Below are 20,066 nucleotides of genomic sequence, written 5' to 3'. Positions count from 1 at the left end.
ATTAAAACAGTCTACAACAAATTGGATGGAAGGAAAATTTTAATTCTTTACTCAATTTATCCAAACTATCAAGACACTTAACTTTTCAGAGTAATAGTTTCTTAGTCTATTTCATTAATTCCAAAGGGTGCTGAATTGTTTCAGGATGAACCTGGGGAGAAGTTTTCTTAAGTTCCACTGGTAATTGGTGGCATCATGATATCCACATGGCCATGCAACTGTGGGAGTTTTGTGCACATGCTCTGACAGATTTGTGTGCACTTGTTCCAAGAAGAGAGTAGACATCACAACCACTCTTCTTAATGTGTAAGGCTTTCTGAAAAGTAGTTGAAAGGGATCAAACTATATTTGATGTAGAACACCCATACACACGTATTCAATATATATAAAGAGTTTATTTGGGATTACTTCATATGTTTTTTAAACAGAGTTTGTCTAATAGATCTCAGTTTTAATGAGCACTTAGTCTAGACAGATCCCAAGACACTCACTCTGGCTCTAGGGATAGATGCCTGTGCTTGTTTTCAAGAAATCGGGCCAGAGAAACTAGTAATTCACCAGAGACTCCATTGCTGGTTAGTATTTGAGCTGGGATTTGGATTTAATAATGACCATTTCTCTTTCTATGTCCTGTTTCTCAGGATATTTATAATTAAAACAAAGAATTTAAAATGCAACCAAAAACAACAAATAATAAAACTACTATTGTTCTTTCAGAGGAAGGACATAGAAGAGTGTATAATTTGAGGACCACATGCATTAGGAGGTAGGAGAATAAAGCTTAGATTCTGAATATGTGAGGCAAAAGGATTCTATAATAGACCATTATGCCACAGGCATAATTATTCCATTAATTCACCTCACTTCTTTTTGGTACTGTTAACAAATACAGAATTTATTGTAGATATCATACATGCTTTGTTATTGTATGGATTACCTATGGAAAAGCAGATGTGAATATAAAGTAAGATGAGAAAGGTCAAGGGGAATTTGAAAACTGAAATGTGTTCAAATTATCCTTTTTCTTGTTGAGATGACCACATACAAATGAGTAAGCACATCCTATTTCCCCTATTTTCTCTGCTAGCTGTCTTAGAGATATAAATACTAATTGGTTGCTATGGTGATCTGAAGTTTATAAGTAAAACAGATATCTAGGTAACAGTGTCTGCAGGTAAGAAGATGAATGCTTCAACTCTGGGGTTTTGTAGAGAGATGGTCCTATGAAAGCTGGCAAATATAGCCCTAGCTCCAAGAGATTGGTAAATTTGTTAATTTTAGCCTTGTCATTTTTGACTAGATCAATTCATCTACCTACGGAGGCTGGAGTGACTTCATATAAGTTGGTCTCTGAAGTTGACAACTTCCATAAACTTACAGTCAATGGGAAATACCAGTTATGGGCAGAATTTAGCACTTAATACACTTTTTATTTTATTGCTGAAAAGGGCTCAGTGGCACAAAGATGATTTAAGCCATCAATGAGATGCAGTGGAAACAGCCTAGTAAAATCATGCTCAGTCTGTGTCTCTTCTCCGTGACTCATAAATTTATTAAGAAATCTTATATTTTAGAGCCCAAAGGATGGACAACAGTCTTCTAAGTCAAGATCCTTGTGCTTCAATCTGTATCTGCCACCAATCAGCCAAGTAGCATGTCAGAAAACCTTTCCAGGTCTCTACTTCCTCATAAATAAAGGGAAAGATAACTGGGCCTCCCTGGGAGGGCTGTTATGGGGATTAAGGATTGAATTATTCTAAAGTACTTTGCACATACAAATGTTATATAAATTCTAAATGCTAACCTATAGCTTTTATTTCATTAGCTCTTCACATTGAAAGTTATAAGAATTCCATAGTATTCTGTCCAACAGAACTCCTCTGTAAATGAGAAATATAAATAAGTAAATATTCTATATACATAGGCATAGATATATTTATGGATGTCTATATACTTGTACATAATATATGTTATGCTACTCATTCAGTGATTATCAGGATACTAAATGAGACTTTATTTTCTTAGAATTAGCAAGTGGCCCAAGGAGAGAGAGACAGAGAGTAAGAAAGAGAGAGTGATTCAGAGAACAATAAAGACATTTTCTCATTAAACTTTGTTTTAAGGGTTTTCAAAATTCTGTGACAGATTTTTTGTCAAGTTGTTTTCACTAAAAAGTATTTATTTCAGAAACTAATATCTTAAAACTGCCATACACACACATAAACCGAAATGATCCACAAAACCTTCTTCTTTTCTTCTGATGGTTTTATGATGCACTGTTATTATTAACCAGTTTTTTATTATTAAACTGAGATGTCCAATTGGGAGAAAAAGTTCCGAAACCGATCTTCCACCACTGAGTAAGACTGGGGTGGCAGATATATTCACTTCAGCTTCTAAGCTTTCTAGCAAGACTTGGTGACCTTGCCAACTTCAGCAGCTTTCTTGTCCCATGCTTTGATGACACCCACAGCAACTGTCTGTCTCATATGTTGACCAGTGAAATGAACCAAGGTGGATAGTCAGAGAAGCTGTGGACCCACATGGGCTTGCCTGGAACCATGTCAATAATGCCAGCATCACCAGATTTCAAGAATCTTGGGTCATCTTCAGCTTCTTAGCAGACTGGCAATCAATCTTTTCTTTCGGCTCAGCAAACTTGCAAGCAATATGAACTCTGTGGCAATACAATACAGGGGCACAGCCAGCAATGATCTGACCCAGATGGTTCAGGATAATCACCTGAGCAGTGAATCCAGCTGATTCCATTGGTAGGTCATCTTTGCTGTCACCAGTCAAGTTTCCATTATGAACATCTTTGACAGAAACATTCTTTACTTTGAAGCCCACCTTATCCCCAGGAAGAGCTTCACTCAAAGCCTCATGGTACATTTCAACAGACTTTACTTCAACTGTGACACTGACTGATGTGAAGGTGACCACCACACCAGGTTTGTGAACACCAGTGTGCACTCAGCACACGGGGGCTGTACCAATACAATTTGGTAGATACCCTGGAGGGGCAGCCGCAAAGACTTGTCAGTTGGGCGTGTGGGTGGCAGAATGCAATCCAAAGCTTCAAGCAACATGGTGCTACTTGCATTGCTATCTGTATGAGTGGCCATCCATCTGCTGAATCAAGACATGGTAGCACTTGGCTCCAGCATTTTGTCACCATTCCAAACAGAAATTGCCACAAAAGCTACTGTGTCAGGATTGTAGCCGTTTTTCTTTCTTTTTTTTTTTCCAACTTTAATTGAGGTTATTGGTACATTTTAGGGATACAGTACATTCATTGTTGGGATCTTGTACCTCTACATGACAAGTCTTGATTCTCATTTTTCCCCTTACCTCTGCCCTCCCTTCACCCCCTCTTCCCCTCCCCATCTACAAACACTTTATTTTCATCTTTTCATTCTCTCACATTTTTTTCTTTTCCCTTTTTACTCTTCCCCTACTATCTCACCTTCCCTACACCTTTAGCTCCTTTCTTCCCATTTCTAAATGTCAGTAATCTTATTAGAATCTTATGCATTGTTGCAGATTATTCACACCAGGGAACTATTCGGTATTTACACATGTGTGACTTATTTATTTCACTTAGGAGTATATCTTCAATATGTATCCATAGGAACTGGATAAAGAAGATGTAGTTTTTCTATAAAATGGAATATTACTCAGCCATAAAGAACAAGAAAATAGATTCATTCATAGGAAAATGTAGCCGTTTTTCTTAATGCAGGTGCTGACTTCCTTAACAATTTCCTCATATCTTTTTTGGCCTGAGGGTGACTCTGTGGAATCCATTTTGTTTGTTGTTGCTGAGAGTCAAACTTGGGACCTTGCCTTTGCACAGCAGGCAGTGGAACCAGTTCTGGCCCGGAATCCATTTTGTCAACATGGAAAATTAGTTGTTTTACATTTAGAATATAAGCCAGAAGGGCATGCTCACGGGTTTGCCCATTCTCGGAGATACCAGCTTCAAATTCACTGCTGGTGGCAACAATCAAGACATCACTGTCAGCCCGAGATGTGCCTGTGATCATTTTTTTTTTGTAGTCTCTGTGGACTGGGGCATCAAGGATAGTCACATTATTCGTGTTGGTCTCAAATTTCCACAGGGAGATGTCAGTACTACACTCATGCTCAGCTTTCCATTTATCCAAGACCCAGACTTACTTACAGGAACCCTTCCCCATCTCAGCAGTCTCCTCAAAATTTTCAATGGCTCTTTTATCAATGTCACCACATTTGTAGGTCAGATGGCCAGTGGTGGTGGACTTGCTCAAATCCACGCATCTGATGACAACAATATTGATACGAATCTTTTCCTTTCCCATATTGCCTTTGATTTAGTAGTGGTTTTACTACACCTGTGCTCTGGCAGCAAATCTGTTGTGAAAAAGGAAGCAATGAAGATATTGAAAACCCTTCCAGTCCCTGCTTAAAAGCTAGACTACAAAATCAGCCATTTTGTATATCAACTCAGTTCTCCTTCCACCTACATAAAACAGAGAATCCATGTAGATTATTTTGGATGAGTAGAGAAGAGAGTTCAATGATTCTGCTGTCCAACATTTAAGTGGCAAAGAGAGGGACACACTTCTTTTCACATTGAAACTAAGCATGGTGCAGAAATGAAAAAAAGAATTAAGGACTATGTGATAGAACAAGAAGAGGAAACTTCCTTTTCTCCTTAACTGTTGGATGTACATGTGAGCTTGATCTTCTATGACTATATAAACTGAGAAAAATGTAATGCCTAGAGTAATGTGAAGTCAATAAAGAGTTTATAGTTTGAATATTTAACAAGGGAAAGGTATGTGTACGTCTCTTTAGCAAAAAAAAAAATATATATATATACATATAAAGTATATGTAAACCATCTTGCCAGTACTCATCTCTAAAAAAATTGGTCACTGTACAAGGAAATTTCACAGTAAGAGGCCTGGAACATAGGAAATCTGGTGAGGTTGCATACACTGGATCATCCATAGCAAGCACAGAGAGCAGAGGTCCAGCAAGATGCCCTAAGAGCTCACATCAAAGTCTCACAGGTGAATGAGCATTTGCATATCTGCAGCTGAAGAAATCAGCGGTAAATGCATTCTGTCCATCTTCTGTTTCCACTTTCCTTCTTCTTTGTAGTTTAGGAACAGAGATTAAGAGGAAATTGTGGAAGGAAACATTTCCTTAACTAGAGTTCTCTATGCTACCCATCATCAGGTGGCAAATCCATCCACCTTGGGTAGAGAAAGAGGAAATGAGTGTTAAACCTGACATGAGATTGAGATTTTAAAATGCACTTTTTAGAATTTAAATACTTGGACGACAATGAGATCTACAGAATCACCAGGGCTGTGATGGTGATAGCAGATTTTGCCATGTCTATGAGAAGACTGTGGTTGAGAAGAAAATAAACCTAGATTATGATCATTTAATAAAACGGGGACATAAGTAAAGATAACAGAAAGCTTTTAGATTCTTCACCATGCATCTCTGCTAAAGTAATTTCTGTTTGCTGTACACTCAGTACTGTATTAAAAACAAAAATACACATTATGGACTACAAAAACAGCAAGCATTCCCTTTGTCCTTGTGTGGCTTTGTATGGGCATATTCATCTCCTAAAATGAAAGGCTAAAAATACTCAAAGAACGGCAAATAGCTATAAGATTGATAAAAAGAAAATCTCAAATAAAAAGTTCATCACATTTTTCAAATCAAAATACACATTATGGAGTACAATAAACAAATAAGTTTATATACTCTGAAAAACTGGGATTTTTGAGTCAGTTGGGATTATTAGGCAAAGTAAGTGATAATCAAAGGGATATTGCTGTACAGAGTAAGATATGAAATGAAAACTTAAAAGTGTGGCAAGAAGATATATGTCAGGATTCAGCAAATCAACTATTGAATCTTTAAAATTTCTAATTCAATGAAATGATAGTTTCAGCATGGTTCTTACCAATTATTTAAGCTGGTTCTCTCATCTCTTAGTGTCGAACTAGCTTGATATTTTTTATTATATCATTGAGAAATGCAGTGGCCAGTGATCTGTATGTAAAAAAATTAAAATGATGGTGGATGCTTAGTAGGTGACCAATGCAATATTAGCTTTTTTACACAGACTGTGTTACTAATGTCCAGAAAAAGCATATAAAGCTGGTACTATTATTTTATCTCCACATGTCATAGAGGAGGAAACAGATTTGAAGCTCTGGCCAGGGAAATAGGGATCATATAATAGTTTATTTATACTCTCTAATTGCATAAACCCTTTTAAATCCTAGTGTTTCTGTGAAAATCATTAAAATTGGGACACTATTTTGCTCCAGATATATGTATGTATGTCTTTGGAACTTCTTCCTAGTGTATAGCTCATCTTTGCTCTTTACCCTGAGGCAGTAAATGCTTCCTAGTAAAATCAAAATCACACATCAAGGTAGACTGGAAATATTATAAATTTGTGATCACACAGTCTCCTCTAAGCTCTGGAACCAAAAGGTCCAATATGACATCTAAAAATAATTTTAATTTTTTAGAAATAATCTTTAAAATTAGTACATGATTCTTAAAGTTCTTTAAAACTCTTTAAGCTTGAGAAAATTCAACTCCGTTTGAAGAAAAAGCAGTTCATTTAAAAAGGTTGGTCTCTCTGAGTATCAATAGTAAGGATTGTGCATGGTTATTCAGGGGAGAAGAATGGAGGGCACTGTGAACGAGCTATGTAGTGCCCTCCTCTCAGATTGATGTCATTCTACCCTGTTGTGTGCCACATGAGGTATGTGGGCTAAATTAAAGCCATGGCTTTAATTTATTAGAAGATCAAGATGTAAAATATTAACTTGGTTTATTAATGTAATGCATATAAATTGCAGAACATAGAACAAAATCATGTGGTGATATGTTAAACATAAGAGCATTGATCTGATAGAAGGAATTTGTGAACAGAATGGTGGTTTCCAAAGGCTTGGAAGGTAAAAAGATATGGAGCCATTGATAAGGTATAGCTGGCTAGTGAGGTTTTCAGGTGTACTATTGTAGACATATGGTATAGATAATCATAATGTACTGTATATTTTGAAAAGCCAGAAGAAACTATTTTGAATGTTTTTATCACCCAGAATGATAAATATCTAAACAAATGTATATGTCTCTTCTGATAAAATAATATACCTGTATGGAATGTATTTTACATACATGAAATATGTATATTATACATATATGTGATATGCATACGGAAATATATGACATATTATTAATAAGTACAATTTGTATGTATTTACTAAAATTAATTTCATTAAAAAGAAAATTGAGCCATAAACCAGGTACCTAGATATAATTAGTATTTGGACCTATAAACAGCTAAGATGGGTGGGTAGTTATCTGCGTTCTAGGAGAGACTCCTGTAGTATACAGAACAGAGGCTAAAATTGAACTATATAAGCAATTGCTTATGATTAGGGCAGATAATTGTGGCCTTATGTTTAATACAAATACTGTGTTTCACAGGGTCATGGGAAGTAAGGTTACTTTTTGCATGTGTATGTGTGTGTGTGTATTCAAAGAGGTTTTCAAACTTCGAAGTCCTATGCCTCAGTTATGCCCTTTCTTAGAATCAGTGTTGTTTCTGGTGGAATTAGAGGGAAGGCATCATTTGATTAGTGAAGTAAACCTCTCACACTTTTGAAAAAGGGCTATTTAGGCAGACTTTATTAGTAAGAAAACTGGTAATATCTTAACCATGACAGTTGGACTGAAACTTCCTTTGGAAAATAATTTTTCACCCAATTATAAGACATTTTGTCAAGAAATGAAAATAATGATATGCAAACATTGAAAAAATAATCTCAAAATATATCTCATCATATTTCCCTGAAACACAACTAATCTATACTAGAAAAGCCCATTTGAAGTTTCCAAGTTGGTGTAGACTAAGCAGCCTGGTTTTTCGTGGAGCAACTCAGGGATTTGCAAGTCTTCTCATCATATTTCCCTGAAACACAACTAATCTATACTAGAAAAGCCCATTTGAAGTTTCCAAGGTGTAGACTAAGCAGCCTGGTTTTTCGTGGAGCAACTCAGGGATTTGCAAGTTTAACGTGACTTCTAGGCTGGAGACAATGCTTCCTAATGAGATTCTTGTTCATTTATTATTCACTCAGTAAATCTGTATCATCTATTACTTGCTGAGTGCTGCTATGGACATTGAATTGTAGCATGACACAGGACAGACCACCTCCTAAAACCCACTGCAGTGGTGGGGAAGATGCCCACCTGTGGGGAAGGGAGTGGCCAGCTGCTTATCTTTTGTGTTGTCTCCAGCTAAGGAAAATGTTAAGCAGAGAAACATTTGTAAGATGAAGAGTGGGATTATCCACAGGAAGCCAGGCATCTGCCTACTTTTCTGCTTTCTGATAATTAACCATCATCTCCACACTTTCTCATCTTCTTTGTATTGATCTTTCATCACATAATAGCCACAAATAGCAAAAGGAGGCTTAACAAACATTAAAATGAATAAATAATTAGAGACACTAATCTTTCTCAACCAGCTGATTATTTGTACAGTGGCACTATTACATAAAACGAGGTTTACATAATTTAAAAGGACATTGTCATGCAGGTTTTCTTCTTGCCTTTGCTTTTGAGACCCTTTGTGAAGCAATATAGTGAAATAATTATTGCTGTATATGCAGATATATATATTTAAAATCTGTACAATTTTAATACATTTTTATACTGAAATTTAATTTTATGAGTGATTATCTCTAACAAGACTACACTTACCACAAAAATACATTTATTTATGTCTACATTTGATATCTCATAGTTTATATTTAGTCAGCATATGGAAATTTTTGATAGTAATTTCATATATATATTTCATTTTTATTATTGCCTATCTTCTGGTATTATGAGGATAAATTCATATGTGATGCTCCTGCAGTATACTCTACAAAAATAATTTCTAATGACTGTGCTTAAGGAATTGTTTGTATGTTTCCTGAAATAGAACCTGAAGGAATAGAGAGGCAAATATGCATCTCCTATGCTCAGATTGAATTGTCCATGAAAGAGGGGTAGGTAGGGTAATCACACAGAAAGCTGTCAATCTACAGACTACTATCAGAAGCACTTGGTAAAGCAAAGAAACAGGAATCTTATTTTCAAATAGCTGTCTTATGTTCCCCGAGTTGATTTCGCAATACATATTTTAAAATGTCTCTGAAAAATAGATAAGAAACTGGTACTCGACAGTAAAAACAACACACAGATTGATCATGTACCTACTACTTGCCAGGCACCTTCTTTACCTTGTGTGTTTTTTTCTCTGCCTGTGCACTGTGCTGCCATTTCTGTCTCTTCCACCTCCAGCCAGCCACCTCGGTTTTCTGTAATCATGAAGAACTATGAATCATGAAGAAGTATGAAGAGAGCCAGTTCATGGGACGAGAGTTTCCATTTGACCCAGCCATAGCTCTGCTGGGTATCTTTCCAAAAGAATTAAAAGAATCATATCACAGTGACATATTTGCACCCATGTTGATAGCGGCACAGTTTGTAATAGCTAAATCTTGGAAACAGCCCATTTGCCCATCAGTTGGAACTTGGATAAAGAAGATGTGGTTTTTCTATAAAACGGAATACTACTCAGCCATAAAGAATGAGAAATTAGATTCATTCATAGGAAAATGGATACATATTGAAGATATACTCCTAAGTGAAATAAATAAGTCACATGTGTAAATACCAAATAGTTTCTCTGGTGTGAAAAACTATAATAGTACATAAGATCCTAATGAGATAATTGACCATGTGAAATAGGAAGAAAGGGGCTAAAGGTGTAGGGAAAACGGGAAGGGTAGGGGAAAGGTAATAAGGGAAAAGAAAAAAATATGACAAAATGAAAAAATGGAAATGAAGTGTTTGTAAATGGGGAGGGGAGGAGGAGGCGATGAAGGGAGGGCACGGACAAGGGGAAAAAATGAGAACCAAGCTCTGTCATGTAAAGGTACAACATCCCAATAATGAATGTAACTGTATTGTATACCTAAAATGTACCAATAAACTCAATTAAAGTAAAAAAAAGAAAAAAGAGCCAGTTCATATTGGATCTCTTGACTCCAAATTTACATGGCATTTTAGTTGAATCCCATGGCTCTGCATCTCTCTTTTTTCTGTCTTTCTTTTTTGTTGTTGGTACTGGGGATCAAACACAGGACCTTGTGCTTGTGAGGCAGGCCTGGTGCCACTGAGCCAAATCCCCAGCCTTTTTTTTTTCTAACCATAAATACCTTCTAGAGTAATTTGAGTGGAAAAATTAGTCTATTGGATTATGTTCAATGGGCACAAGTATTGCTAGATTATGATATGTTGATTGCTGGTCATGGCAAAAGAAAGTTAGGAATTCTTCCTGCAAAGGGTAGAAGTTAATGGAGTCAGTGTGCTTAGAAGGCAAGCAATAGAAAGCTGATTGAAAAAGCAGTTCTTCCTTCAAACCCAAGTGGCAAAATCACTTAATCTATTCCAGGGTTTTTAATCTAGAATCCACAATAAGAAGGAGGAGGATCATCATTCTTTTTAACTCTCTTTGGGCAGAAAGGAAAACCTGGCCTAAAGTACCACACTGGATACCTCACTGGAACATTTGAAAATCACGAGTAACACATTTCTAAACTGACGTGGAATTTCTACAATGCCAGATCAGATTAAAAAGAATCTGATCCTGGGCCACCAAAGAAGATGTCCTCAAATGAGGGAGCAGTGGATACAAACAGTATTGAAACCCTGTGAGGGCAAGCTTCTGAAACCAATTACTCTTCAGCATGTTATTTAGCTATTACTGTCCAGGATTTAACAGCAAAATGCTACTTGGTAAATTTTCTAGGTGAACACAGAGTTATACAATCTTAACACAATCAGAGATAGCCCAAGTTTCACCCTGTTAGACTGAGTGTCTATATTCTGTGATAAATAGGATTTAGTATGTGTGACTTCAGCTATGAATAAATATCTGTGCTAAAAACCTAGAACCTTTGGGAAACTCACATTCTGTCTCCTAAGATTCCATTGCCAGACGTGTGTGTGTGTGTGCGTCTGTGTATGTGTAACAAGGAAGGAGTTGGACAAGTTTTCCTGTATCTTCACCAAACACTTATTAGGAGAAATGCTGTTTGCAGAGGGGGCTCAGAATGTGAAGTGGTATGCAAATGTAGGGCATTATCATGCCTCTTTCTCATTAACACTCTAAAACCTCTTTTGAAGGTAGGAAATGTCCACAGGAAAAAAAAATAATTTTCATATAAATAAATAAAAGTATGTAAAATAATGGTTTGAATAAAACTAGCTGGCTTGAGATTTGGTCTTATTTTGAAATGAGGTCAGCTTGGTTGGGTTTTGAATTTCAATAGAGAAATTTTGCATGGCTCTCTGAGTTATACAAAGATATTTTAAATGTTGGGAAGAAAAATGCCCCCTCACAGATAGCAGCTGGAATCACACTGGCAGAGTTGAAGGAAAGGCAGTAACAAATGCAAAATGAAGAGAACAAACACGTATTTTCTCTCAGGGCATTCAAAGAGCAGGAGAAAAAAGGAGACAAAGGGACATGGTAGGAGAAGGCAACTGATACTGTACTTCTACAAACAGTAGGGCTCCCTGCCTAGAGGAGCTGGCTCTCTGAAGGCTGCTCAGGTGCCCACGGGAGCTCTGTGGAATAGTGACAAGTTCTCCTCAGAGAATCTCGTCTGGAATTTGCTCAGGTCTTGCTGTGAAAATGTCTCTTGACCTTGAATGTGTCACGGCAGATCTGCGTCTCAGGTTTTCTCAATGTGAAACGAAGGATTTGGGTGGGAATATAATGACTGTTAGAGCCGACCTACTTCATGGTATTGGGGTCAGGTCACAGATTATGTATGTCTGATCTGCCATTCCTTCCACTGCTGCTTCTTAGGAGGTCTTATTATTGTTGGTTCTTGTTAGTTCTGCAAGGTTTCTATGTTGGGAGCTTGGTCCCTGATGCATCAACATGGGAGATGGTGGTCTTTTTAAGGTGGTAGCTCAACATCAATTATACATTTTGATCCTTATTCACACTTTTAGTTTATCACACCAGAGAAACTATTCCGTATTTACACGTGTGTCCCATTGATTTCACTCAAATATGTCCTCAATGTACATTGAATCAGCTCTAAATGTCTCTAATTTCTCATTCTTTATGGCTGAGTAGTACTCCATTTTATTAAAAAAAATAAAGAACATATCTTCTTTATCCAGTCTGCAGTTGATGGGTAGGGGAAGTGGGAGCGGTAGGGGAAAGCTAAGAAGGGAAAAGAAAAAATAAGAGAAAAGGAAGAAAATGTACACAAAGTCTCTGTAAATATAGAAGGGTGGAAGGGGTGAAGGGAGGGCAGGGGAATGGGGAGAAATAAGAACAAAGATGCATCGTGTAAAGGTACAAGATCCCAGTGATGCATGTAAGTGTATTATATACCTAAAATGTCCCAATAAAGAAAAAAGGAAAAAATATAAAGGTGGGAGCTCTAATGTGTGGTTTTAAGGTCACTGGGAAAGCTGCCCTTGGAAAGGATTAAAGAATTTGTCATAGGATTGTGAATTCTTGCAAGAGAGATTTTGTTTTTATAAAACCTAGGCCTGACCCCTGAACCTCTCCCTGGATTCCAGCGCTGTGATGTGATCTCTAGTTCCCGCCTGTGCTCTCACAGGAATGCTTTTAGGCTCTCACTAGGGGTTGAACAACTGAAGCCACCAGGTATACCTCAAATCCGAGGGTTAAATACAAATTTTTACTTTATACATTTAGCCTGCATCATGTGCTTTGTTAAAATAATATAGGTGGACTAATATATATCTCAATATGAATATAATGGGACAATGCCTGCCAAGTTGACTTATTGATAGGCATATACAAAGAGGAACACCGAAGTCTTTAGGAAGGAAATATCTTATCACAAATCCAATAACAATTTTAAATATTCCAACTGTAAAGTAGAGCAAAATACCCTCTGTTTAATTGTCTGATTCAATGACCAGAAAGTTACTTGAATTTTTGTAAGCATGACCCTCCCCTGGAGGTTGTGATTTAGTAGGATCCTGACTAGAGCACAGTAATCTGCTTATAAAGATTTGCTGGGCTGCAGATTTGGCTCAGTGGTTCTGTCTCCTGCCTCGCAAGCACAAGGACCTGAGTTCAATCCCCGATACCAACAAAATAAAAGATTTGCTTACACAATTCTCATGAGCTCTCAAGAGGAGAGTCTAGGCCCTAGAGAAAAAGACAAGTAACATGTCTGGATTTCTTTAAAACAAGTTGCCATTGACATTGTGTGTCACATTGCAGCATAAAGCTACTGTGAAAATTACTTATAAAATTTCAACTATTGTTACAAAATGTTACGTATAGCTTGAGCAATTATCTCATCTATTAGACATACATAAAATTGCATACTTTGAAAACATACACTAGTACTTTTGAAAAATGTGTTTCTTCGGGGTTAAGAGTGTGTGTGATTTTAAAATTGTTTCTTAATATTCACCTTAATTTTAAGAAATCTCAAAGGCAAATTTGAAACTCATTTGGCTTCACATTTTGTCTTATCCATTTACTTGAGGCTGTTTGTTAATTAGTATATTACTACTTCAAATGTGATTTTTACTATAAGACTTTTTATAACCATGATGGGAAACGTGGGAATGAAAGACTAAAAAAGGACATTGTAGGCAGAGGATACGGGAGTAGAGACTAAATCTGTACTGAAAGGGGAAAGGATGAAAAGAGGAAGAGGGAAAACAAGAGAAGAGGAAAGCAAGAAGGCTACAGAGAGCAGAAGCAGTTCATTTGAAAGTTCTCTGAGGCTGATGCCACTATGAATTCAGAAATACGTGTGCTTGAAAAGGAAGAGAGCAAACCATTTTCAGCTAGAAGGAGAAGCTTTGTAGATGAGAATCAGAAAGTCACAGGATGCTTCATGTTGGAAGTTACAAAATTGTCAACATGATTTTCATGATGTGTATTGGGTGGACTGCTAAGGTTTCTCCAGAGTTAGCATTTTATTCAATAAATACAATGTCTTCTAATTCTACATAAAGCTGTGTTCAAGAAACACCTAGTTTGAGAAAATGGAAGAATTGTCTTCTAGCAATTGACCTTTCATTTATTCAAATGATGTCAAATTAAGCCATAAAGTTGCTTATCAACTAAGTTTCCCTGGGCAAAATATCCGTATTGCTATCTCCATTAAAACAAATTATCGGAAAGACAAAATGGGAAAATTAGAAAATATTATGTAAGTAATGATCTTAAATGCTTTATTTTCAGGATATCAGGCTGAAGAAATTTTTCTAAGACTTTCCAACTGCATAGTTTTCCCAAATCAGTTTTATATAAATATAAATGTGTGCAGTTTTCCAGTTAATAATATTGTACTTCTGTGTGGGTAAGCTGAAATAATAAGATATATCTTGGGTTGAACTCACTGACTCTCTGGGCTACTGGTGATTCATTAAATGGTCACTTCTTGAGACAGCAACATCTACTTGGACAGCTATTAGCGTTTTGAGACCTTAGTGAGGTATTTATTATTTTTTAGTAAAAATTTATATCATGGCTAGCAAACGGCAGATTTCCATGTGTATTTGTATTTGCAAGTGATGTGTGTTTGCAAATAAAGGAATAGCATCAGTTTTTAAATCTTTATTAAATTTATTGGTACATTTTAGGTATACAATATAGTTACATTCATCATTGGAAATTTGTACCTTTCTTTTTTTTTTTGTACCAGGGATTGAACTCAAGCTCTTGTGCTTACAAAGCAGGCAGTGGAACCACTGAGCCAAATTCCCTGCCCACAGGACCTTGTACTTTTATAAGAATTATCTTGGTGATTACTTTTCCCCATTCTCCAGTCTTCATCCCCTCCACTTTTCCCTATTTACAAAGACAGTGTTTCCACATTTTTCCTTTTCACATAATTTTCTTTTCCCTTTTTCCCTTTCCCCCACCCCTCTCACTTCCTCTACTCTTTTGGACCTTTCTTTCCTATTATACAACATCAATTATACATTTTGATCCTTATTTATACTTTTAGTTTTTCACACCAGAGAAACTATTTGGCATTTATATGTGTGACTAATTAATGTCACTCAAGAGTATGGCCTCAATTTGCATCCACTTAGCTATAAAATCTCTCTTGTTTCCCATTCTTTTTGGATTAGTAGTACTCCATTTTATAAAAAAACAAACACACACATCTTCTTTATCCAGTCTCCAGTTGATGGTCAATTGGGCTTTTTCCAAATTTTAGCTGTTACAAACTGTGCCATTATAAAAATGGATGAGCATATATCACTATGGTATGATTCTTTTAATTCTTTTGGGAAGATACCCAGCAGAGGGATGGCTGGGTCAAATGGGATCTATAATTCTAGTTGTTTGAAGTATCTCCATATTGATTTCTATAGTAGTTGCACCAGTCTGCACTTCTGATCAGTAAATAAAGAAATAGCATCATTTAAGCTGAAATACATATATACAGAATTATCTACCTTCTGTAAGGGTGTAGAAGAGCTATGATGGAGGGTAGAGTGAGTCTTCAAATGAATACTCAAATGCACAGCTTACAGTCCACCCATATGCACCTATTTTATACATATTAGGAGACATACACTACCTTTCAGTGCTTTTTAGACACAGGCACAAGAGTCAAGATGATAAAACAGCAAATAAAGATCCCTGGAGTCATGAAGACAAATTTCAAACAGCTAAGGTAATGCATGTGTGGAGTTCCTGGTGGTGACATTTCAGTGGGGAAGGGTGGCGACATTAGGTACAGTGGTCAGGGTACTCATCTCTGATAAGATGGTATTTTATCAGGGACCTAAAATACTGAATAAATGAGCTGTATGTGGGGAAGAAAATCTTAGACAGGAAACAGTGAGAAAGTCCTCTTAGGGGAGTGTGTTAGGCTTGTGCTGAGGAAGAATGAGAAGAATCTGTAGCAGCAGAGAAAAGTAGGGGTAAAAATTTGTGGGGGGATCACTGGGGTTTCACAGAATATTGCAGGGACCTTGCATTGTCCCTTCAGGAAATCTGAGAGTAGAATGGAGCAATTCTGAATTTGGTTTTTGAAGAGTCACTTTGTTTGACATGTAGAGAGAAGACAGTAGGAGCCAAAGGAAAATATGCAAAGAACAATTAGGGAAAGAATTGAAACAAAATATAGCAAAATGTTAGTATTAGAGAAAAGAGGAGAGTTAGAAAATGATTGAGTCCTGGATATATTTTAAAGGAAACATTGGAAGATTTTCTGATAGTGTATATGTGGAATATGTGAATAAAAACAGGTAGAAGTCTTGCTTAATTCTGGAATTTTTGTACTTCCTTTCCCTGATTCGGCTAAAGAAAGAATAAAGATTTGGGATCATTTTTTTTCTTTCAGACATCTTTGTAAGAATCAGCATTGGATAACGTTTCATTTTCCATAAGACCAGTATTTTCTGAGTGATATGTAATGATGGTACTTTGGATACATCTTTACCTAACACAGGAATTCTCATTCATAAACCCTTGATAGATCTTTATCCAAGCACTAAGCTTCACTGAATTAACTGTTTTACATTTGACTGAAGGAAGCCTAGGTCTGGTCCATTGCTTAGAATCTACCTTAAATCAACTATTCTTTTATTTTAAAAAATATGGAGATTTCTTCACCAGCAAGAATCACATATATGCTGCACCAGTATTTCTTTTGTTTCAAGTCATGCACTTTGTATTTATCTCCTAGAACACTAAGGGATAATTCTTATTAACTGCATTTTAGATAGAATCCAACAGTCATACAGCCTTCTACATACAGAGCTTTAGTTCTTAAAATGATTTCCTAAACATGCGCACATGTGTGAACTTAACAGGGATAATTATTTTAAAAGCATGAATAATTTTATTAGAACATGATAGACATGTTCTAATATAAACACCTATATAACTGGACACAGGTTAAATAAAAAATATATTCTCATATCCCCCAATTTTCCATATTCCTCCCAATCACTGTGTCTTTCTTTCCTTGCACATAGCATCATCATTAGCATGATTTTACATTACCATTTCTTATTATTTTGCTATAGAAACATAGCTCACTGAACACCATAGTTAAGTTATGCATTTTTATGATTTGCATGTATGTGAATCGTAATTTACAGTCTTTGCTAATTTGCATCTAACATTTTTGACTCAATATTCTGATTTCAAGACTCATTATGTTGTTGGATGTAACCATAATCCACTTATTTTCTATGCTGCTTGTTGTCCCATTGTGTGACCTAGCACAATTTATTTGTTCATTATGTGATTAATTCATGTTTTATTTTTTTCCTATATTTCACCTGTCATGAAAATTCTGTTCCAAAAATTTTCTACACATGTCTTGGTCAAATGTTCACAGACTTCTTCTGAGTTTACATAGGTAAAATTGCCACTTTGCAGTGGATTTTAATATATGATGTCAAATTTTAATGTTTCCAATTTTAATATATGATGTCAAATAATTTGACACAAGTTTTGTACCAATTTAAATTTCTAAAATAACTGTAGAAGACTTTCATATATGCAGTATATTTTTGCAAATATTTGTACTGATATTCTTTTAATTTTAGCTATTATGCAAAGGAAGAATAGTATCACATTTTAGACCTTTCTGTTTCCTATTATTGAAGTTAAATTTTTGTTTCTATGCTTTCTTTGTGAAATACCAGTTGAAATCCCCAGCTAACTTTTTATTAATTGCTAGAGTTGATCTTATTGATTTGTAGGATATGTTGTACATTTTTATTATAGCCTAAAATTAAAACTGTCATCAGTTATATCAATTACTATTTAGTACTTTGCCTTTTAATTTTTATCATGTGTTTTTTTATTAAATATAATATTTGCATCAGATCAAGGAGACAGACATTTCTTTATTCATTGCGTGATAGACTTAAATCAGAGCCATATGGGTTTTGAATTTTGTTTTTGGTGAATCTTAAATATGGATTAAACCTCTTAAATGGAGTCCTGCTTATGTCCATTTGAGTGAGCTTCGTTTTTTCTAGTTTTATCCATTTCATCTAATATGCAGGAAATTTTGATGAGTTGTATTTTTTATGAACTTGTTCATTTTATCTAAATTTTAGCAGATAAACATGATTATAATATCCTAATATGATCATTTTAGATTTTGTCGTATCTGTTTTTTGTCTCATTTTATTTGTGCTTTTAGTTATTGATGCTCTCTTAATTAACTCTTTAGGTATTTATAGCTTATTTTCGGTCTTCTCTCTCTCTCTTTCTCTCTCTCTCTCTCTCTCACACACACACACACACACACACACACACACTGACTTTTCTGCCCCCCCAGTCATGAAAGATTATCACAAATTTAGAATTCTCAACTTTCAGAACTGACAAACACCCTTAATGAAAGAAGGGCTGTAAATGCCAGGTTGTCTTCTTCAGAATGGGCAATTTTGCACAGTTTTATTAAAACTACAGTAATTTTTTTTTTTTTTTTTTTTTGGTTTTTTGAGACAGGGTCTCACTATGCTGTCCTGGAACTCACTATGTAGCCCGGGCTGGTCTCAAACTCACAGCGACCCTCCTACCTCCGCCTCCTGAGTGCTGGGATTACAGGCTCACATCATCACACCCAGCAAAACTAGACTAATCTTAAAATAAAATGCTGCAAAGTAACTCATTCATCCTCTTAGATGAATAATTATTGAGTCAATATTTATTTCTATATTTCTTTCATTCTGAAACTTTTTTTTACTTTCTACCCTAGCACAGATAACCAATAGCAAGATCAAATCAATACCAAAATCAAATGACTGATTATGTTCTGACTGGTACTTTTTCTCATTTACTTATACTTATTTATCTTATCTCAACTATTTCATAGAGTTCTGGCTGCGATTCTTCAAGAACACCCCAAACTCCCCTCAACAGACTGACAGCATAGGGCTGGTCATGCAGTAGTAAATAACTCTTACTGAATAAAATTGGATGAAACTTACTGAAGAAGTGAATGCTTTCAAAGTTATTTCTAGTTATCCAAGCTAACCAACTGCTTTACAACATGGATCTTCTGCAGTCAACTGATTTTTGCATTGTGTGGTTGCAGCTTAAAATTCCACAGTCTAAGAAAATCCTTCAAACTGGTAATTTGAAAATTGCTTCCAATCTAAATCCATAAAAATCCCTCAAACCACGAGTCTGAAAAACCCCAAATGAATGGAGAGCGTGGGGTGGGGAAAAAGCCCTGTTCTCTTCTGTGATGTTCTTTGTAGAAGTTGTGTGAATATTATCAGTAAAGAGCAGTCCTAAATGTCCTTCTTTTCAAAGTACAGCTCCTTCTTTTTTCTATATTATATGCTTTCTCACTAGGTTTCTAAGCTACAGCCTTGGCTTCTGATGATTATTCATATCATCATTATTCCAGACCAAAAGCTGTTAAGTAAATAACCAAGACCTGAAAAATTGTAGAGGATAATTCTTACATAACACAAACTGCATTATATATTTGTCATCCTCCCTTCCCACCTCCAGTCTTTTTCACTCTGATTTTTTTGTCTGCTTAGTAACATTAGTTTACACCATGTTCAATATAAATGGTATAATTAGCAGTGGAAAATATTTTGTTGTCTTCTTGCATTTATTTACGTTCAAAGGATCATGTAAAGTTCTGCTACATTAAAATTTCATTCGAAAGAAAACGAGTTTTGTTCATTTCTCAATGTAATGCCCATTTCAGTTCAGCTTGTATGAATGATAAAATATTATCAATCCATGTTTTTCTATTTGGTTTCTAGGCATTTGTGTAAATGAGTTACAAAAAGCAAGTGTTGCTTTGTTAGGCACATTTTCAAGGAAGTACTGTAGAGACATATTTTACTCTGGGCATGCTGTCACCATGTAGGCAGGGCCCAATCTATTATTTAGCAGTTAATTTGTTAATCGATTGACCAATTGGTTCAGAGACTTTTTTCTGTTAGATTACCAA

At 35.8% G+C, this 20,066-nt stretch overlaps 1 pseudogene; it reads right to left on the bottom strand.

The window, feature by feature from the left end:
- Positions 1–2,405: 2,405 nt before the first annotated feature.
- Positions 2,406–4,340, bottom strand: LOC104871967 (annotated as a pseudogene).
- Between the last annotated feature and the right edge of the window lie 15,726 nt (positions 4,341–20,066).

Source organism: Fukomys damarensis, unplaced genomic scaffold (assembly GCF_012274545.1).
Source record: "Fukomys damarensis isolate Sample0158 unplaced genomic scaffold, DMR_v1.0_HiC HiC_scaffold_30, whole genome shotgun sequence".
NCBI classification, from domain to species: Eukaryota; Metazoa; Chordata; class Mammalia; order Rodentia; family Bathyergidae; genus Fukomys; species Fukomys damarensis.
The sequence above is the reverse complement of the archived record's forward strand: the minus strand, read 5'-3'. Positions and strand labels throughout refer to the sequence as shown.